The following is a 23,221-nucleotide window of genomic DNA, read 5'->3' as shown; positions in this document are numbered from 1 at the left end:
GTCATTTGTTCTCTCCAGCACACTTTCTAGCATACTCTCTGCACTCCCATCCACCACAGTATTCACAAGGCTCCTGAACATGGAGTTGTACTCTACATAAAAATTAGGCAAGCCACAGTATGTGCAACTTTGTGATGGACATGGAGTATGACCGCATATATAATGCTATATTATCTAGAAATCACATTTTCAAAAGTAAAATAAAACAGAAAATTAATGCCAATAACATTATTTCAACCCATAAAAATATTATAATTCAATAATCTAATCAGTCAGAAAAATTAATGAAACATAATTCACATTTCTTTTATCATGCTAAATTTTCAAATCTACTTTATCCTGTGGCACATCTCAGTGTGTGCAATCACATTTTAAGTATTCAGTAGCCAACAGTCTCAAGATAACACACTGTGCAATATTTCTTTTGTCCCCCTACTTTGTAACTTTGCAACATACTTTCTTCTTTAAATCCAATACTGCCCAACTATAAAAGATTCAAGATAATCATATCCACTATAATGCTCCAAAGCTTAAATACAAGTATAAATCTGGTAGAATTTGAGATGCAAGACTCTTCTTTTCCTTTTTCTTTAATATGGGAAATATCACCAGGGCAACAGTTCTTGTGACATGGTTTCAGCTGTCATGTCCTTTGGTCTACTTCGAAACAGACTCCTTCAGTTCATGATAGAACCCATAGACCATGACTGAGTAACAAGATACTTCGATCACAGCTTCAGAAATATAGGCTACAGAAATATAGGCTTCAGAAATATAGGCTCATTTTTTCTGGACACTGGTAGACTACTAAGGGACAGAAGTAGAGGTAACCTCAAGAAGTATCAAAGTACTGTTTTCTCACTGTACAAAACTGTCCCTGGAGAAATGAATGGTTCGCCAAAGCTTAAATATCTACTTAGCAAAGCCAGGTCAGTAATCTAATTAAGAAGTTTGGCAGTATCATAAAGTTTCTGTACTGATATGTTGACTTTCACTACACTGGAGCCTATCAAGTATATATTTCTAAAACGAAAAAATCATATCAGGATTTCTCTAAAGTTTCCATATGTAGTTCTTAGTAATATATCTTGTCAGGTGATGAATAAGCCCAGATGATTTTCAAGCTATCTCTGAATTAGAGAAGTGAGGTCTAAGGTATAGCAGAGTTAAAGAACATATGCAATATCAGAATAAAGAAAAAAATGAAATCTGATTCTAGCCTTGGTAAAAAACCTAGTGGAATGACCTTCAACAAACTCTTAACCTCTCCATGACCCAATCTCTCTATCTACAAAGTGATTGGTAATGGGAAGATGAGATTCTTTCTAAGGTCCCTTCCAGTTCTAAGATACTTATTCTAATTCTTACTAGACAAATGATTATATAATAATAAGCCATTTAGTCTTCCACTTAGAGAAAAAGCATGCTACTACCTGCTCTGTTTATGGATATTTTGAGGATATATCAAATAATACTAAATGTTTCTCATGCAGAATAAAAAATACTAAATCTTAAGCAATCACTACTGTAATGATTTTTCTCTAAGAGCAAGCATATTTACCAGTAAACATAATGCAAAGTAATAACATGATCAGAATTATAATTTTCTTCAGTAAATTTTACCTCAATGAAAATAGGAAATTGATGCCTTATAACATTACTGCATTGATAAAAATGTCTTTTTTTAACATATGAAACTGAAAGCTAATGGTTCATGTTAAAAATTTTGGTTCAAAGTATCAATACCATTCTTCTTATTTAAAGTCACTCAGTCAATATGTACATGATGCTTTCTCTGGGCTGGATATCCCACAATGGTGAGCTGACATGCTATAATATTTGGATTCATGTATCTTACTGTCTGAAGGATACATTTAAAGTAAATTAAACTAGTGCTCCTGTATGGATTGAATATATAAAACAGGCAGGTTATCCTTTTAGTATTAAATGTTGATCTCACACAAAAAAAGCAACTCTATAAAAAATATACCCCATTCCACACACACCCTCCCACCTGTGCACGTGAGAGAGATGGAAGTAATCAATTTCTCATTGATTCTAATGAGACTTCAGTAAGCATCATAGCACTGCTAAAATGTTTCCTCAAAATTCCTACCAGAATTATCAAAATCCCCATCCTCAATTCCTAACAAGAAATAGAGAAGAGGGATGAACATTCGAACTCTTTGTTGGCCCTCATTTGAATTGGCTTTACCTAATTAATATTTTGCTGTAAGACTCTCATTTTTTTCATATTTATGTGTGTTGCCCAAAAGCCCCCGAGGTTTCCATAATTCTTAGTTAAGAGCCCTCAGACTCTAATAAAGATTAATGGTCACCAAACATCACTCCTGCTACGACCATGTTTTCTACTGAAACAATATGCAATGCAAAATTCTGTAGAATATTTTTCCAATTAGGATGTGTAAAAAAATTACAAAAGCTACAAATTCCATTATGCCTTTCATTCTGAAAATACAGTGAAATTCAAGGTCTCAAGATGTCACTCTTGCAAAAATGATATTGGCAATCTTCCTTATTACACCAGAAATCTATACTTCGTGGTAGGAACTTTGATTACTATGACCTTGGAAAAAAAGATGAAGTAAGACTTCCCTGTAACAGAACCAGGAAAAGCATATAAACCCAGAATAGTCAGAGGACAAAAATATTGTAAGACCATTGTCATCCACCTGGTACCTATCGAGTGTCTCATAAGACTGTTGTCTACCTTAGATAACAAGGTGGGTAGGCAGAATCCAAAGCCAGAGTATCAGATGCATTTGAAAAGAAAGCAGGGGGAAGGAATCAGTTCTGTAAGGCAATAGCCAAATGCCAATTTTTATGTACTGGCTTCTTTCAAAATATTCAATCACACCTAATAATTGGCAGAGAACACACAAAAAAGCTCTCACTCCCATGCTGATGCATTCACTCCCCCTGGCCTACAGGGCCATTTGTAGCCACCAGCAAGAGCAAGGAAAAAACTCCAGGGGCACCAGATACATACAATTGCTTTCCCGGCCCTCCTGCCTCCAGCCTTTCTGTTATTAATACATTTTAGCCTTGCGGTTAAGAAAGGGCCCTTATAAGCACCAAAGTAACATTTTTCTCACATTTCTCTGTTAAGAGAACTAAAGAGGTTTATTTTTTTATTAAGAAAAAAATATAAAGACAAGCTCAAATATCGAATTTAACTGATGTTTCCTGCACACTTTTCATTTAATAAGCTCCTCAATGGTTTGTTAGAACTAAGAATATGTCTCACTTTTAGAATAAGATACACATTTTGTGAGATGCCCACAAAAGAATGATCATTCTTGCTTTATGACAAGTCCTATTTTTGCTGTTTTTCAAAGGATAGTTTCTCATCTTCACCTGCATGCTGCACTCTGTCTAAATAAAACTGGGTAATTAGTGGGTTCTGATCGCCAAAGAAATCACAGTAGTGTATTTCTGTTCTCATCTACTAATCCCATAACTGCATGGATAGGATTCATTTTTAAGTGATGTTTTGTAACTACTGGGGTAGATTAACACATCAATTTCACCATTAATTTATATCACTTTAAACAGTTTAATAAAATTCCAAGTGATCTATGTAATACGAATATTAGAATTAACACAAAACGGACAAGCCAGCAACAGCCACTTATTTCACAAAGCCCAGAGCACTTAGCATGCACATAAGGTTCTACTCATGGCTTCGAAGATCATATTAAATACAGATACAGTTGAGGTTTTTGCCCTGTGGTACTTATGGTCTAAAGGAACTGGTCAGAGTGGTAAAAATTAAGAATAACAGCTTAATAGGTGCTCATACAAAGGAGCAGCTGAGGCCACATGTGCAGACCAAAAAAACCTTCCAGGGAAGAACCTGAGGGGCCTGAGGGGGAATAGGGAAGTCAGGGTGACTACGAAGAACAAATGCTCTTTAAAAAACACTGGGCACAAAATCAGCACAAGTCTGAAGAGTGGTGTCGATGTGCATTGCTCCAAAACCCCTAACTCAGGGTGACTTCCCTGGAAAATACAAAGCTTGAACATAATTTTCAAAGGATGCAACAATGACTTTTGGGCAGAAGATCAGTCCTTTTTGTTCCATCAGTCATGCTGTGCTTCTAAGACATTCTGCGAAGTGAATATGCAGTTAAAACATAAGCCATTTAAAAAATAAATTAGAAGTGAAACAGCCAACACACAATTCCTTCAAATAAATTAAATACTACAAGACTTATTCTAGACTTCTCTTTGCCTTTTGGCTTCTGTCAGGACTTCTGATATCTTACTCCCCAAAATAAATTGTTCTACGTGACTTCCTATTAAAGAGAGTCAACCTTAATGGTGCCACCAAGACCTCAAAGCCAGATCACCTATTTTCTTGCCAGCAGAATGATTCCTAGTTATAAAGGAGCAGCAGAAGCAGCAGTGACCTTTGCTATCACACTTTACACCATGCTCATGACCTGCCCTTCAGGACCTCCATTCACTCTCAAACTACTCCTCCAAGGTCAGCATTATCATTACCCTTAGTTTCACGGAGGAAAGCCAAGCTTAGGAAAATTCATTAACATGTCCAAAATCCCAAAGCTGGGTCCAAGAAAAAGATTTTTAAAACAGGGTTCCATAACACCCAGGGCCAAGCTTTCAGCCCACTCTCGCTCCTTGCTTATTGCCTCCAGCAGTAGCACCCACCAACATGGAAGCTGACACAAACTGCTGTGCAACAAAGGAGCATCTGGGAGGGGCTTCTGTGGAAGAAAGAGGACAGAAGAGATCAAGGAGATTCTAGCACCTTGGGCTAAGCACTGACAGTTAAAAATGGACTGGGAGGCGGGAAGAAAGGAAAGATCTGACTCAAGATGTCGAAACACAGTTGTGCCCCTTATTCATATCTTCTCTTTGCAAGGTTTCCAAGTTTAATTGAGTTCTAAAAATATTTAATGGAAAATTCCAAAAACAAAAAATCGAAAAATTTAAAAATTTTTATTACAGTTCATTATTATCATTGTTTTATTGTTGTTGTTGCTATGCAAAGTTAAAAATTAAGCTTTGTCATGTATATGAATATATAGGGGACAGCATAGAGTATCAAGTCTGGTACTATCCACAGTTTCAAGTATCCACTGGGGCCTTGGAGGTCAACCGCAGAGACAAAGGGAAGCTACTGTGACATGCTGTTGGCACTGAGGAGAGGACAATGCAGTGACTAACTTAGTACCTGTGTTGCCAGAGTTAACCTTTTTGCACACTTGGAATTTTGTGCCAGCTCTTTAATTAGACTGGGCTTTGCTCCCCAACACCCACACCAAAGGGTAATTTTGCAAAGTAAAACATTTATATTCTTCCTTTTTCCACATTAAACAACAGCATTATATTTTAAGACAGAGTCATCATTGTATCTTTCATTTTTGAATTTTTTATTTTATTTTCTCAGTACTGGGAATGAATTTGGGGTCTCACAGATCCTAAGTAAATACTATACACTAAGCCATACTCCTTGCTCCCATCTTCTCGTTTTAAAACAAGTTGTTCCATGGGTCATCACAGAGGAAATTAAAATTGTTGATTGGTAATGAGTTCTCTTCACACATAAATAATATTTATCTATGTCTTTATCTTAATTTTGGTGAATTGTTTGATATCCTTCTCCTTTTTAAACACATGCTGAAGAATATGTATAATTCATATCTTCAAAATATCCTAGATTATGATACTACTAGGTTTTATAGAGCATAAATAAAATCTGACCCATTGTCTGATTTTATAAATAAAGTTTTATTGGAACACTGCAGCATGTACTCATTTGCACACTGTCTAAACCAGTAAGAGTAAGTAGTTGCTTCAGGGATTATACAGCTCACAAACCTAAAGTAATTACTATGTAGTGCTCTATAGAAGTTTGCCAGTCTCTGTTCCATATCATACCATGTCCACGATTAGAAGGTTGCATTATTCTTCTATAAAAGTGTCTTCCAGATAACCATTCATTGTCTCATTTATTTCTTTTTTAATTCTCTAATGTCTGTGAAGCAACTCTTACCCACCTCGCATATAGATGAAGAAGAGGTTAGAGACTGGGAGAACAGACTGCTCTAACAAGGCAGGAACACAGTACAAATAGAAGACAGGAAGGCATCAAACTGAGAGTCAGGCAGGGTCAGGTTGTACACAACTTGGTACCCAGGGAAGGACCTTGGAATACTAGCAACTGTTTCAATAATAATGTCAGAAATTTTTGAGTTACAAAGTGCTTTTAGACTTCACAAAAGATATAATCTAGCTTACCTTTTAGACATTCACTATGATGAAAGTGTTGAGATGGTCTGGAAGAGATGTATCTGGTTACTGGGAACAGGATGGCTGATCATCTCCAGGCTTTCTGTAGTAAGATCACCAGCCCTTTCCCCAAGTTATAGAGCTTAGATGACTTTAGATACTGGACACAACACAGTGAAGGAAACTGTTTAATCCACCATCCAACAAAGTTTAAAACACCACAATGACCAACCACTTCATTCCCTTCCTGGTTTACACAACACCCCCTAAAGCCCAGTGTTTTGCACTGAACCTTAAAGGCAGGGAAGCTGGTCTCAAGTGTGAACAGAAAGGAAATACTTACCTTCTGAATAAACAATTGATGCAAGGAAGGGAGTCTTTTCCTCTTTGGCTTTTTGATCAGTGGCAATGGATAAAATAAGCATTATCAATACATATTATCTAAGTAAACAAAGAGTGAAGCTTAACCATAGCTAAAGTAAATATAAATTACATTTTAAAATATACTTTTTGTTTAAGTTTTATTTTTGACACACTGAGCACTTAAGTCTTTGGTTAGGGATAGAAGCCAAACCAATAAAAAAATTCTTAAAGCAATCAAACACAATGTGATCAATGTATTTTAATCAAATGACAAACATTAAATTGGACTGCCTACCCGGACCCAGGCCATGATTTACAACAATTAGGTGTCTGTGCACTATAGAATGTTAATAAAACTATGCTAACATTTTTTCATAAGTGATTTTAAAGTGACATGGTATTTATTTTTGCACTTAAATATTTAAAGGTTTACACATCTCCTTAAACTAAGTACTATAAGAGAAAAATAGAAATGTTCACTTATTAAAATAAAAAATTGTTTCATCTCAGAAGGATTACTACAAGGTAATCTTTTATTCAACAAACACAAATTGATGTTTTATTTAATTATGCAAGATTATTAGGATAGTTGGAAATTTTGACAATAAATGTTATTCTGGGACTTGCAAGCTGGTGAGGATCTAATCCTCCACCTACGACACCAGGCAATGCACTCTATTTTAGCTTGATAAACTATATTTATATGCTGAAATGTAAACACTGCTAGGGTTTTTTTTTTTTAAGGCGATGATTGATGGACTTCTAGGTTCTAATACCACTGGAGGATTTTTCTAATTTTGTTTTTGCTGTAGGTTCTGGTGCAAGGAGAAATTACTGTTTGAAAACATCTGTATCTAAACTAGTTCTTAACATTTAGGAAAACCTAAATGAAAACAAAAATCTACAGCTAAATTTTCTCATGCCTATTTACTTATGGCCAAGAAATGCAGTGTTGCAAACTGACAAGAAGCTACATTATTCCTCTCCTTGCTCATACAGCCAAGCTTCTTGTTTACTTGTGATAGCAGAGTACTTTCTTACAAAAATTAATTTCAAATCAAAAAGGCAAGGCAATAACTACTTTCAGCACAAAACGTACCAGAAAGAAACTGCAGTTTAAGCACAGATAGCATATAATTAAGAGAAAAATCAAAGTACTCTTGAATACACATTGCTTTAATTTCTCTCCTGATGGACTTTCAGATTATCTTTAAAAGATCTATTAAAAATCCTCCTCTTGAAAAGATCTATTAAAATCGCAGACAGTTGGAGATGCAGCAGAAGGAAAAAACAGGGTCATTTTATAAAATTGATTATGGGAGCTCTCTACATGTAGTGCATGTGTCAGCAACAAGAAAAACCAACCTCTAGATAAATTCTGCAGCTATATTTTCTTCTGGAGAAAACTCTGTGTCTTTTTGTACACTGTGCAGCAAAGTGGGGTAGCAGTGGGAGCAGTTAAATTTTATCCTTAAGCATAAACATCAGGCTGGATTTTGAAGAAAGCCAACCCCAAAATAGCCTGAAAAAAATATTTTGTAATAAAAAATGGTATATACTGCTCCCCCCACCATCTAAATCTGGAATCCTGACTATCTTATTTTAAACAAGCCAAGGATTGCAAGCTTCAATCTGTTTGGATAGAAAAGAATTTATATAAATGTTTTGTTCAAGCCCAAAAGGGAAAGAGAGTTTAAATATACAGTGCATGAAAGATGCATGCCCAACTTCAAAACAGCTTAGTGCACAGGAAAGGAAAAAAAAAAAATCTAACCTTCTGCTAGTCATTCCCTGCCATCTCTAAGCCTAAATAGCTTGCAACTTGCAACGTCATTTCAATGATTCCAGCAGTAAGAGATCAATCAAAATTTCATAACTGCCCTGCTCTTTCTCCTTATGAATCTTTGGGGTGGGGGAGAGGGGCAGGAGACAGAGAAGGAAGAGGTCAAAGAGCAAATGGAAACACAATCTGTATTTTGCACTCTTTCTCTGCACTTGAGAAAGAAAAACGAGGCAGATAAATCTGTATAATACTAAACCAAATCTCCTTAATTCCAGTCAGCTTTTATCATTCAGTCACTGAGTTTGTGTGTGGAAAAATTCATGCTAATTCCCCCTAGCAACAGCCTCAGCCTATCAGGAGACTTCATGCACCATGCAGCTGCCAGCCAGAGAGAATAACTCTAACTAAGTAGGTCAGGCCTGTATTTCTAAAAATGCTACGGTCTAGTAACCCCACTGTCCCGTCTGTCTGCCCTGCCCCATAATAACCTCAATTGCTTGGTGACACAATGACATACTATCCTGTTAGAGTGCAATCACATCATGCTACATTATTCTGCTGCGAGCGGGGCTGCTGGGTGAAGGACCCTCCGAGGGGCAGCATTAATCAGGCAGCTATTCACGTCGACCAGCACTTCACTCCAGAAATGGGGACGGCATTAATGACCAGCTGTTTGAACTAACACAAACAAAATAATGTCTTCCACCCTGTTGGGTGCACAGAATAGGCTATTCTGATCTGGCAGGTTCCGCTTCTTGACTAAATCGAAGATGTAAATTAAAGGGGCTCAGACAATGTCAGCTTTGGCAACCTCGGAGTGAGTATATTTAAATTATATTACGTGTGATTCAAAACACTATTGATTTAATGTACACAGCTCTCCCTGCCTACAGTTTCCCCTAATCCACACTTAAAAAGGCAATTGCATACATAGGTAATGCAATACATATGTGTATATTACCCCAGAAGCCAAATGCATAGAGCTGAACTAAAATTGACTTCTCTTTGGGCAGAGAAACAGAGCAGTCAGGAGTAATTGTGCAGCATGAACACAAATACAAATACACAATGAATGCCATGGAGGGGCAGTGAAAACAAATACAAGTAAACATCCTAAACCTTCCAGCCAATCAGCTCCTCCCATTGTATTCCTGCAGAGGCTATCAGAGCACCACACCTCTAAGCACAAGAGACAAGGGACGGTTGTGAACGTGGCCTTCAAATCTCAACAACCACAATACCCTGCCTTGCCCCAGAATTACTAACAGACTGCTGTTTGGCTTCTGGACAACGAAAGTTCTTTCAAGGTTTAAGCTGGAGCTACCAATGAAACTCAGAACCCTGTAGTCATTTTTGCAATCTGAAATGGGAGTTTTAGACCTCATTGTCCATATTTACTCAAATGTAGCTTTTGACTTATCTCCATTGAAATGCACAAGAATAAACAAAAGCAATCTGTGGATGCAGAGATAGGAGACAGACAGTGCAGTTGGGGGGCCAGTTGGAGAAATATCGTACACTGATAGAGCTTGCACAAAAAAATCTTTAGAGTTCCCCATTTCATCTAGTAAACAAACCCCTCATATCCACACACACATTGCTAATTCAGCTTTCAGTTGTGCAGAATTCAGCAAATCCTGTACATGTAATCCATCCATATTTGATTTACAAACACAGAAAACTCCTTAATCCATGTGCCCTGGTTTGAACTGTTTGATAATTTAGTTATGACTATCTTCTTCACTTTGTGGCACACATCACAGAGTTATTCTTGGAGAGATGTAGTCACTGACGCAACCAGGAACCACTAATTACAAGCTGCTGACATTGTGCTTGTCTATGCAGCTTTGAAGTTCTGTTTTTCTCTTTTGGGCTTGCTCGGTTTCCTTCTCTCCCTTGTCCCTTTCTCGTCCCCTTCTTGCTCTGTCTTTCTTTTCACTTTAAAGCCTTTCTCGATTCACTCTAGGACTATCTGGAGAAAGGCATCTGAACGATCAGATTCTCTCTCTCTCTGGCTTCTTTCCTTCCCTCCCTCCTCTGCCTGCACACAGATCTACAGTTTGGAAGTACAGTAACAAGATCCTCGTCCACCCCGCCCGCAGGAATGCACCAACAGCTGGCCAAACAAAATCCAAAGCACAGAACTGCCTTTGTAGAATTGGTAACAAACAGTGGAGAGGCCAGACAGGCATCCCCAATGAGCTCCCCATGACAACTGCGAAAGCTTTTCTGTCTCAGGTGGGTGGTGACACTCCACCAGGCTGGGACAGGGCACTGCAGCTCCCTGTTTGGAATCTACAAGCCTGAGTGACTTTCCCCCGCCTCGCTAGAGACTGTGCAGAGGCTCAGCTTTCTACAGCAGCAACTCAGAGCCAAGCTTTCTCCACGCTGACGGCAGCCATGCTCTGCCTTGTGGCACAAGCCCTCTGAAACGCCACACCACATGCGTCCCAGTCACATGAAGGGCAGCCATCCGCACCTGTGCCTAACCATCTAGCTGTGAGCTGGAAGGACCACCTCTCTTCCTCATAAGAGGCTTGCTTTCTTTAATTATAGGCTAATCCTGGCATTCTAAAACATGTAAATATAACGCTGTGTTCATCTCTACCGAGCAGTCTGCATCTGAAGCCTGTGGTAGCCAGCTGGTGTCGAAGTCATCTGGTATATATTTATTTTGATTAAATTGATCACATTTCTATTTACAGGCTAGAAATTTTTTTTCCATACTGAATACAGCTGTGTTTACAGGGATTTGTAGAAGAAGAGGAAGAAGAAAACAAAAACCACTCCATCAGTCCTAGCACCACACAGAGCACAGAGCTTCAAGGAGTTAAAAGTGAGGCGGGTTGCAGCTGCTTTGGCCGAGCTTTCTGGCTGGTCAGGAGATGGGTGTCAAGCTGGCACTGAAAACACAAGCTGCAATCACACCCGATCCAGCAGAGTGACAGACTTCCTGTGTAAAATGGTCAGAAATCGCTTCCCCACCCCATGTCTCTACATGCACGCACATGCATTTAAATCCATGCTGCAAAGCTGTTTTCTCTGGGGACACAGTACAGCCACCCAGCCCATCAGTTTCTTCTCTGACAGCACCGGGGACATCCAGACTACAATTTACAGTTCCTCCATCCATGTACTGGCTTATAAATTATGCCATTTTCCCTAGAATAAGAACGCAGAGTGAGCAGCAATCACACAGCAGTCAGCATCTCCTTTCTCTTCACGCATTCCTCTCTGCTTTTCTCCAACTCCGCCTTGCCAGGCAGATACATCAGATACCTTGTTTATCCATCTTCAGCTCCACTCTCAGGTGAAAGGCCACCACACCTCAGCCTGGCTTGTCTTTCCAGATTACTCCCTAAGAGCAGCCGGAGCTGGGTGCAGGCAGCTGTCCTCTCCCTGCAGAGCACCGGTGGCATTGGTAACATAGGATTCCTAACATCCCCATCCTGGTCCTCTGCGTCCTCTACCATCCCTCCCTGAGATGTCCGCAGCTTTGCCCTGGCTCCCAAGTCCCCTCAAGCAGGTGAGAGGAGACCCTGGCCAGAGCTCCACCAGCAGGTCCTCCTTGTGCTGGGTGCAGACTCGCGAGTCCGGGTCCAGTGCACTATGGCGAAGCCCAGGCAGGAGATGCCGCAGGAGCCACGCAGGTAACCGGGAGGCTCGGCGTGCCCACGGCGAAGCAGCCCCGGTGCTGGGAGGCAAGACAGTCTGGCTTCAGAATTTAAAAAAAAGAAAGAAAAGAAAAAAAAAAGAAAGAAACACAAAATAGCGCAGCCCGGCGCCTGCGGGGGTGGAGAAAAAAGACACAAACCATTAAAAAAATAAAAAAGCAAGTTAAAATCAAATTTCAAAACAAAATAAAACAAAAAGCAATATAGAGATCAGAGTACTTCGTGCGACTTTTATTTCTAATGTTTCTCGGTTTATTGGCCTCCCCACCCCCTCCAAAATCTCTCTTGTCCCTGAACGCTACTGTCTGTCCATGAGTGCCGAGTCACAAATGCTGTTGCTCCAAAGTGCCGCAGACCCAGCATCACATGAGAAACCACATGACGAGCTGGAATCGGCTGCTGATGTGGTCAACTATTTCGCCAAGGCGGGGAGGAGGTGGGGGGAGCAGGAGGGAGACAGATCTCGAGTGAGACCTGCCCTTCTTGTGCTGCCAGGAAGAAATTTCCTTAAAAGAACAATGAGAAGATTGAATCCTGAAGAAATGCTTGGAAATACACATCTACTGTTACTTATGCACACTGAAGGGGAGAGACCACGGATGCTCGAAGCGGTCCCGAGGATGCTGTACCACAGACACTAGCTGGATGGCAGCAATATTATTTCTAGTGTGTATTCGACAAAGCTGATTCCACTTAAGTGGGTTCCTGAAAAGCACACACCATGTCTTCATAGCATGATCAGGCTTGGAAAACCAATTCTATTATCTTTCCTTGCAATCTGTATCTGAACTTGCATTTTGAATAATTTATTTTTAGACTAATAAGATGCTTGCCAAGGCTGCTCTTTTTCTTCTACAAGCAGAGCAGGCAATATTCACCCAAGTAGGGAAACCTTGTTCCTTTGTAGAGAGAATGGGGGAGACAGTTTGCATTGTTTTTTAAATTGCAATCACTTATTTAAAGGCATATATACACATTTGTAGCAATAAAATTCCCTCACAGTAATCACTGAATACGAATGAAACATTTCTGCTTTGTTGAACTGACATGTCTCTTATTTGCAGCTTGGCACTACACAATGGCAAATGAGGGTAATATTTTTCTAATGCTGTACGTGACTGCTGCTCCAGCCCTTAAGCCACGCAGATATTGCTACTTCTCTATAGAGTGAGAGCAAACAATTGCTTTCTGGAGCACCTATCTGCTGAGGTGCTGCGTTGCTGGGTTTGTTTTACTAGTTACAGTAAGGCACACAGGAGACAGATGCCTAGGGGTCTGTAGGTTCTGTCAGCTGTACTGGAATTTAAAAAATTGTCTCTTTCGAACACCCTTCTCAAGAAGGGAGAAGGATACCTTTTTAGGAAAAAATAATTTACTATGCCAGCTAATCAGAATGAGCGAATCATTAAACAGGTGGGGAGAATTTTCTACAACTTGCCTCATTTGATTCTGCAGGTATCAAGTTTAAGTGACTGTGACTTCTTTTATGACGTACTTATCAGATATCCACTGTGGAGGATGCCATTGACTGTCCCAGACGTCAGGGACCTGGGGAGAGCAAGGTGGACCTGTTCTCTGCTACCCACGGAGGTCAGAGTCTTGAGACTGAACACATCTCTTCTTCCTTTAAAGACAACCTTCTCCAAATGTGAATACTCCACAGTTAACCAAGGAAGACCCAACTATAACTTTACTGCATTTATCACTCTCATCAACTTCTATCATCTTCCAAAGGCAATGGGATTCTTTCTTTACAAATGGCCTTTGATTTTAAAATTTCTTCTCTTTCAGAGTCCAAAGTTCAGCAGTCATACCCCACAGTCTTCTCCTAGCTTCTCTGTTTTTTATTTCAGCCTGTGTGGCAGCCTGCCACCAAGCTACCTCTGCTACACCACCATGGTATTGGTGTCCAGAACTACCGTCCACACGGTCTGGCCAAGCCTTTGTCCAACACTGACTAAGGGCCCATGTTTCTTCATATTCATATTCTAGTAGTCAGGACGCTATTATCTGAACGGTCACTGACTATTTACATAGACTGGTCTGTTCATAATTTTCCACCTGCACGCTTCATTTAATCAGAAAAAAATTGGACTTATTTTTGTTAGTAACTAGTTGTAAAGCCCTGTAAGAAAAGCACTAATATATAAAGAGCTGGATCTACCCTCAGGGAATGTATGCTCTACAAAACATGTGACACTCTTTCCATTAGCAGTAAATATGTATTCTTGTGTATGGCTAGATGTCTCTGAGTTTTATTTCCCATGAAAATAATAAATAGGTCTAAATTTGCCTGGTAACTGTGGATTGGATAAGAAGGGCTTAAAAAGGTTGAAAAGGGAAGAATTACTTCCATCTTATTGTCTGGAAAAGCTCCCAGGAGCCCCCTACAATTTGCAGTGAGCTATGAAATGTGAGAGTGGGATCTGGGTTTTCATTAGCAATAAGAACAATGACAATAGCTAAAAATAGCCAGGTGCGATTGTATATACCTGTATTCCCAACCCTTGGGAGGCTAAGGCAGAAGGATTGCCCAGGTTCAAGGTCAGCCTGGGCTACATAAAAAAAAAAAAAAAAAAAAAAAGCCAAAACAAGCATTTTGTATGTGTCAAGGTCTTTTAATATATTACCCACTTAATCTTAACAATTCTAGGAAGGATTTTTAAAAATAAGTTATTTTCAATGATATAGTGAGAGGCATAAGAAAGACTTATACAAGTAGCCCCAAACCACAGAACAAGTAAGTGGTAAGGCGCATCTGGTCCCAAATTCATGGCTTTACCCACCATGCTTTGCTGCTTTGTAAGTGAAAAGAACAATGGAGAGGAATCCAGACAGATGATAATATAGACATCCAGTATGACCGAGGGTGTGGAGAAGGATCACTAGTTTAAGGAGGGCCTTAGTTTTGTAGAAGTGAGACTAGATTGAGAAGGGGCACATTCTAATGCCGAGTTACCTGCCCTCTTCTTGAACTATAGTGATAACATGAAAGCTTATAGGATAATGACTCTGGTGGCCATGTCCAAGATCAAAAAGGAAAAGTGGGCATCGGTTACAAGGAGAGCAACATAGTGACTCCTGAAAAAGCCTGGCTACAATGGAATGGCACCTGAACACTGGTAGTGGCAGAAGAAAAACTGAATGGGTTCTGCAGGTTTGAAGCAAAGGAAATGAGATCATTTTAATAAGTGGTCTTGAACAATGGAGAGAGCGTTGGATTGGATAAAGGATTTTTAAGGATTGGATAAATAAAGAAGGCCGTCTCTTGAGTTTAGGAGCTGGGCCACAAATCTGCTTCCCCAGCAGCTTAGCAAAATGCTTGAGGGGAACTTTTCAAAATAATAAATAAATAAATGTATTGGAAGGAAAAGTGAAAAAAAAAAAAACAGAAATGATACTATATATCACAAAAAAAAAAAAAAAAAAAAAAAAAAAAAAAAAACCCTAAATGAATCCAGGATATTTAAGTGGCTTTGAAGGGCAAGCTTTTGTTGTGACATTATACACCTACAACCAGGTTTCAACTCTCTGTCCAACTTTGGCCAGGATTCCTCTGCTATCTGCTTTCAGCAATCTCACATCTCTCCAGGCTCAAGTTGGGTAGGCAATACCCATCCTACCAAGTTCCAATACCACACTCCTTGAGTACCAGAGTAGACCTAGCCCATCCCAGTTTATTTCCTAATTGCAGTGTGCTGCACTTCTCAAAGCAGTATAACAATTTTACCATTCTTTTACTTTTTAAATAGCAAAGGGAGAAACCTCAAAAGTTTATCTGTTTTCTAACACAGTTTTAGCTAACCAGAATACTAAAATAATGAATGTACCTAATTTCGTGGACAGTTAATGAAGGTTAATACGACATACTGCCTCTGGCTCTGGAGGTAAAAAGGGCTGTTATTGCCTCATATTATAGCTGGAGGAAAAAAAAGTGTTAATGATCTTTCTCATCAGCAGTAATGAATTGAGCTTTTAATACGCAGATCTAGTCTAGTAAAAGGATAGTATATCATTGCTAAGCAGAGTTGAAGAGCAACGGTAGATAATTGAAGAGTCTGCTTACACCCAGGCTCCAAAAATTAAAAGAAAAAGAAACCAAAATAGTGCTGGAATGTTTTCATGTATATCACTTTAGATCAATTCTAAATATAAGGAGAAAACTTAGCCTTGGTGAGTAATTGACTCTGAGTAAATGGTTAAGTGTCAAAACAAGGTCACTGTTAAATTCAGTGACACACAAATGCATTAGGTAACCTGCTAACCTAAGACTGTTATGCATTATTGGACAAAGATAAAACAACTGAGGTTCTGTTTAGGCCCTAAAAAAGCTTACAATACCTTTTCCTAGGAAAATGCTTTCCTTCCTTTAACAAAGAGGAGCTATTACATTTAGTGGTAGTAAAAAAATAGTGTATATTTTTAGTAAAAAATGAATATATTCTCTTGAAAGGAAGCCAACCCACCTAAGTCTCTTTGAAGTCTTACCATAAAAGACATAACTGATATGAATATTCAGTGAATAGGACTCTTAAATCCTTTAAGAGAATATGAATGCTATACTTCATTGTTGCTATGCTGAGAGATATTCATGATGGCACGATACTGTAGAGAAAGGAACGGTCTATCCAGGCATATTTAGTAGGTTGAGAGTGGCCTTAAAACTTCATAATGTTTCTCAACATCCCCAAAATGGATCTGAATTAAGATCAGCTCTTCACAAAGCAGAGTGACAAAGTGACTAATTGCTGGCTGCTGGCAAAGGACTGACTTCCCCTCATCCTGTTCCCCTGCATTATTACCCTGTCCCATTTTACAGGGGCCAAATGTCAAGTTTAAGGTAGAGGCACTGTGTTTGTTCACCTGTGAGTGGTTTGACATTAGACTTTACAGAGCACTGTCAGGAAGTCGGTTTTTCCATGCTCTTTACAGTAAACAAAGACAGTGTGGCTGGCCTCCAAATGTTACAGAAGGTCAGGGACCAAACTACCTCAAAGACAAAGCCCGCTTCCAGAAATTGAAACACAAAATAGATGTGAGCGCCATCAACATTCCAAACTGTGCTCCTGTTCATTCTCAGTGTTTGCTTCAAACAATGTGACACATACCCAGCATAGATGCATAATAGAAATAGAATCATAAAACCCCAGGTGTTGGAAAGCACCTTAAAGGTCATTTGGTCCAACTGCAAATCTACACTGTGAATGCTGCCCTTTGAAATATCTCCTCTGTGTAATCATCCAGGCTCGGAGGGACACCTCCAGTGACAGAAATCACCGTGCCCTGGGGGACAGGCAAGCCCTTCCATCTTCTGAACTCAGTGGCATAAGTATTTTAAAAGTCCAGGGCAAAAACACCAAATTTCATGGTAGAAGAAGCCTCCCTATACCTCGTTTACCGGCTCCCTACTTAAGAGTTTGCGGCTAAAGTCTAGTGCACTGTCCACCTCATAATGTCTCAGATATTAGAGGATATCTAATCCTGTTGCCCAATCAGATTTCCCTTCTCTAAAGAAATACCTGCAGTGTTTGTAGGCATTGCCATAGGCCTCCATGTCAACTCATCTCCATTTCTCACTTGAGGAATCCAGTCCAGTTATTGCTGGCCTATAGGTGACTGACTGCACAAAATAGAAATAAAATCCTCTGGTATGTCCACATGCAGGAAACTGAACCCACCATTCCTTCATTCTAGTAGCCCGTAAGTGAGTGTCGCCTGACCCATCTCAGCCTCGTTAAGGGACACATCCTGTAGCTGAGTCTCGCTGGGTCCCACTGGCTATAGTTTGTACATCTTCTGCCTTAATCACACTGCTTGAATTTTCAGACAAGACGTTTGTGCACTGATTTTACTCGTTTTCTGTCAGCTAACCATACATGATTAGATTGATAATAAAAATGTATAAAAATGAAAGAATTAGTAAAATACGCTTAAAAAGAAACACGAATGCTTTTGTAAATGCACACATCTCTATCGGAAGTTCTGATCACCATGACGGCCAGAGTTCTCAAAAAGCACAGACTGCACTTTCTGCTTGTCCCATATTGTAATAGCACTGTCTAGGAAAAAATGACCCTGGTTACATAAAATGCCCTGACCTGGTAGAAGTAATACCAGAGAAGAAGTCATAGTTTCCTCAGCTGCAAAGTGAGAACTCCAACAAGATGCACCCAGAACCCCGCTGGACCCTAACAGTTTTCTCCTGTAAAATTTCCATTGAATTTTAAAAGTCTACTTTCACACAACAGAATTACTGTTAGCCTTTGGCTAAACTTTCTTATAGACTTTCACGGAAATTAGGAAAGCTTTACATAAAGTTGGGTCTCAAACTAAGGAAGCCAATGGTACATTCACAAATCAAAAAGTTCATATGTCCACGGTTGTGTTTTTTTTTTTTAATGTGCCAATTAAATAAATTAGGTAAGTCTGAAGAGAGCTTCTGGAGTCTTTACTCTCTGATAAAATAACAGCTTTGAATAGGTGAACCAATTACTGAGCTCCGTTTGGTAAGGAATAAATGTCATTATATGATATCATCACTTTCCTATAATTCAAATGTCTTCTTAAAATGTCTTTAATTAACTATACAGAGAGAACCTTTAGGTTGAAAAGATCTAGTTTCTTTCACATTTTTAGCTACAGCCATGACAACAGCAGTGCCTGACATCCATCAGCAGCTCTCACAATGGGAATACTGTTCACATCCCAGGCTGCAAGGGAGGGTATGGCAGGGGATGGTCACAACACAGAGCTCCAGCTTATCGGAATGTCGCCCATCCGAGCAAAATGCTCAGTGCGGTGAGATTGTGAGACACATCCAACCTTCCCAACATTAACCTGACAGTATAATAGTTGATCTTTTCACTAAGCATATTATTAGACTATGCAATTTTTCTTGGATCAAAAGAGCTAAAAATAAAAGTTGGAAAGGTGGGTTTCGTGTTCTCAAAATCTGGGCCCAGTTCTGGCCAGGCTTTCTCTCTGCACATCCCTGCACTGTGCTGGCACCACCTTGGTACACTCTGTGGAAAGCGAGGTACCTCTGGAGGTCCAGGTTTCAGCACCCTGTCTTTATGTGTTAGGAATGAGGTATAATTTTGCGGCTTTGTAAGGCCATCTTCTCTCAGTATATATGAGCTATGATCAAACATGGTAAATGTTTAAATTTTTAAAAATATATTACAATAAAAGACACCCTGCCATTGATTCTCCTCCATACATGAAATACTCCCCCTCACTTCAAATACACATGTCCCACTATTCTGGCCACTTTCTAAAGCCATTCTGAATGTCCTTCCCTGTATGTTTTTTAATTGCTTTGTCCTGGTTGTCTAATTGCTCTCAACAGATAAAAAACATTTACATTTCATAGTCATTTTGACTTTGGGGAAGAGCCAGAAGTCACAAGATTATACATCAGGTGGAAAAAAATGCATGTGAATATACTGTAATGTCTTTATTTGACATAAATTTTCATACATATTTTGTATCAATTCAGGATATTGGTGCAGTCACAAACAGCACAACCCAAAGCATTCACCTAAGAAGACTTCCACAACTGCTTCAGAAAGTGGAAGGACCAGTAAGTGTGTTTGAAGCAAGAGAGTATATTTGGAAGAGGATTAACAGAAATCTGTCTCTTAGTGTAATACAGATTTTTTTAAATATTCACCATATTTTTGGACCATATCTTATAAACTATCTATATTTCTGAGTTTTCTGTTGCTACAACAAAAATATCTGAGGCCAAGTATTTATAAAATAGATGAATTTGGCTCACAATTCTGGTGAGTGGAAGGTCCCAACACCATGGTGCCAGCATCTAGTGAAGGAGCATTGACTGTATCACAACATGGTACAGAAGCAGAAGAAGGCAGACATTCGTAGGAGGGATCATATTTGTAAAGTGGCCTCACTCTGGAACAGTCCACTCTAATGGGAGCTCACTCCTTCCAAGAGTGGACCTCAATGGCCTAATCATCTTGTATGAGGCTCAACCACCTAATGGTTCCCACCTGTCAACATCATCACTGAAGACCAAGCTTTCAGCACAAGAATCTGTAGGGGACACAAAATAGCCACACCACAGCCCTGCGCAAGCTGCTTATGTTCCTGAAGATCCCAAGCTCATATTTTACCCCAGTTTCTCTCATTTTTAGAAGCCTTATTGCAGAGTACCCTCTGTAATAACAATGTCTTAGTCTCAAGCCTATATCTGGAGGCCAAGCAAAGGCATCTCATACAGATCCCTCCCTTTGAGTACAATGGCCACACAGCACTCCAGAGAGTGTGAACAAGAAGCCATTATGAAACGCTACCTGTGTGGTCCAGGCATAGGCTGTCAGATGCACAGAAACTGATATTTTTTGCTAGTTGTAAAACATACCTAGCAAATTAAGTAGCAGACTGTTACAGAAGTGTTTAATGGTATTTGATACGAACAAAGTTGTCAACAACTGCTTTTTGACACCAGCGTAATAGAGATTTTAAAAAGCAATTAGCACAAATGATCTCTCTCCATTGAAGTACAGAGCAGACTTTTAGAGGAAATTTTAAAATAATTAAAACAGCCTTGCTCTAGATGCCACAGACATACAGAAATATCACCGGCTGCTAATGTAGTAAAGTTTTCCTAAGTAGCAGAAGACACAAGCAGATATCCAAGCCTCTCTCTTAGGCTGAGCATCTAGGGCATCACGACTCTCTGCATTCCGTAGCTTTTTCTGCAGGGGCCTACGGTCAGTGTTATCGGGTCATGATATTTACAGGGTTGCAAAGCCATGGAAATCAAGAAGAGAGTGCCAGCAACACAAAAACAAGGGAAATCCTTTGCTGTTCTTCCCTGTGCCTCAATGCATGGCTGATGTAGAACTCATCTCACATGATCGAAGAACTAATTAGGCTGTTAAGAAAAATTTCCAAAATATGACACAGATTCAGGGTGATTTTTCAGTGACTTATGTCTCAATAATCAACTTTTTCTTCATGAAAATAATTCAGCAAACAGTAAGCACCGGTTTGGAACACTTCCCCTCCAAAATACACCTATTCACTTGCAGATGTCTGCTGTGTAGAAGAACATATACTTTGTGTACATATGCCTTGAGATGTTACAAAAATACATACTTATGCATACGTGAAATTTTATAAATACTTGGGCTATCAAGATTATTTCAAAGGACAAAATTGTTATTACTCAAGATACATAAAAGATACATTTGTAGACTCTAAAAAAAGTTTTATATATGCTTATACATCAACAAAATTGTAGGACTTCTAGTGTGACGACAGTGAAAGGAAAAACATTTATCTGTATAAATACACTAAAGACACTTCAATGATTTTGTTACTCTTAGTTTTCTGAGGTTGTAATAAGACATACTCTTATCATCAGAAAATACATTATCTGTTGCAGCAAATGGTATGGAAGGAATAATTCTGATGATATTGGGTGCTTAATTATTACATATAAGGAAGTGCACTGAGCGCTCTGCACTTATTTCACTAAGCACTATTTTCATTCCCATTTTGCAGAAGGGGAAACTATAGCAACAGAGAAGTTAGCTCAATTGACTAAGACCTCCAAGCCAGCAGCTGGGAGCCAGGTGTGGAGTCCTTACTCTTGAATCCCTTCCTGTGCTTTGTTTATCTTCCTTCTCTTTTTCTTCTCCCACCTGACCCTAACACGGCAATGCAGACCAAAGGCAAATCTATCTCTTGGATCTTTCCCAGGGTGCTTCAGATTATTGTAGAAATAAAAAGCTACAAAGTTGAGGGAAGAAAACATCACCTTTCTAAAGACATGCTTACTTGCAGTAATGAGAACCACTCAAAGAACATCCTTTATTATTTCAAAGAAAATTAAAACAGGGCACAGAAGTTGTCAAGTCTGCTCACTCACTGAGACAGTGACTAGAAAAACCAGCCAGTGTGGAAATGGACAAGTAGGGCTGAGCTGTGATGGCCACCACAGCAGAGCCAGCAGGGGCCGAGGGCTGGTCATAGGGACCACTGCAAGAATGATCAGGGAGTGAGTGTTCACGATGACACAGATGCAGGCTTTCAAAAGGAGCTGAGATATTTTTATCTAACTTTTGTTACTACTCCGCAAGCATGCTATTATTTTTCTCACTTTATAGATGTGGAAATTGAGACTCGTAGAGATTTTTTTTAAAAAAGCTAGCAACTGAATGAGATTTAATGGTTAATACATAGTATCAATTTGAGTTTAAAGTGACTCAGCAGGAGGCCAAGATCATCACTTTCTAAACATCCTCATCCTGTGCCAGAAAAGGGCATTGAGATGGTGTGAATGCTATACCCTCCCTGGGGGTGGTAGCCTGCTTACAATTAAGGGAAGAAAAGAGGCTTGCTCTCCCCTCTTTTGCTGTCTTCTGCCTCCTTAAAGTGTTGACCCTGTGCTTTGCCACTGAGCCTTGGAGCTAGCTGATTATGGACTGAAACCTCCACAAAGTGTGAGCTAAATAAACTCTCCCTTCTTTAATTCTGGGCACCAGATATTTTGTCTCAGCAATGAGAACAAAGTAACCAAGATAGGAGGCAAGATGTGTACCACGCTCCATTTGACTGTAAAGCTTGTGCTTTTGGGATTCCAGTCATAGTCCAACAGGTCAAGCTCACAGCATCATCTAGATGAAGATAGGGGTCTGAGCAGACAAACAAGGTCACACTCCAGGCATCTGGGTCATTAGAAATGACACCACAGAGCAGCACTGGGAATACAGGGTCACAGACCCAAGGCTGCTTCTCTCTGGTTATGTCCATTATCCCTGGGCCCACAGCAAGAAACTGCTTCCTCTGATTCGGCAGGGCCAGAGTTGCCAGGCTCATCTCACAGTGCCAAATAAATAAACATAGTGGGCTGCAAAGCCTTTTGGGAATTAAGCAGAGTATAAAGAAGCACATCCTCCTGTAGCAAGGGCCTTGATAATATCAGAATTTGAAACATTTTGGTGGAAAGACCAGGATGTAAATGGCAGGCCAAAGAAATATGGGCAAACCTTTGGACAGAGCCACATCTAAGATGGATTGTAGGTGACCAGCTGGATAATAATAAAAAAAGTCAATGGGCTGGAAAAACCACCTGTTTTATGTAAAGGTC

The 23,221-nt window shown here is 39.6% G+C and overlaps 1 long non-coding RNA gene across 1 annotated transcript; it reads right to left on the bottom strand.

Annotated features, from left to right (window-relative positions):
* Positions 1-6,783: 6,783 nt before the first annotated feature.
* LOC134478513 (uncharacterized) lies at positions 6,784-15,512 on the bottom strand. The gene is made up of 2 exons (XR_010051179.1): positions 12,319-15,512; positions 6,784-12,210 (listed from the first exon to the last, which is right to left on the bottom strand). It is a non-coding gene; the product is annotated as an uncharacterized LOC134478513 (long non-coding RNA).
* Positions 15,513-23,221: the final 7,709 nt, after the last annotated feature.

Source organism: Cavia porcellus, unplaced genomic scaffold (genome assembly GCF_034190915.1).
Source record: "Cavia porcellus strain 051 isolate PalLab524CR breed Dunkin Hartley unplaced genomic scaffold, mCavPor4.1 scaffold_13, whole genome shotgun sequence".
In the NCBI taxonomy this organism is placed as follows: Eukaryota; Metazoa; Chordata; class Mammalia; order Rodentia; family Caviidae; genus Cavia; species Cavia porcellus.
The sequence above is the reverse complement of the archived record's forward strand: the minus strand, read 5'-3'. Positions and strand labels throughout refer to the sequence as shown.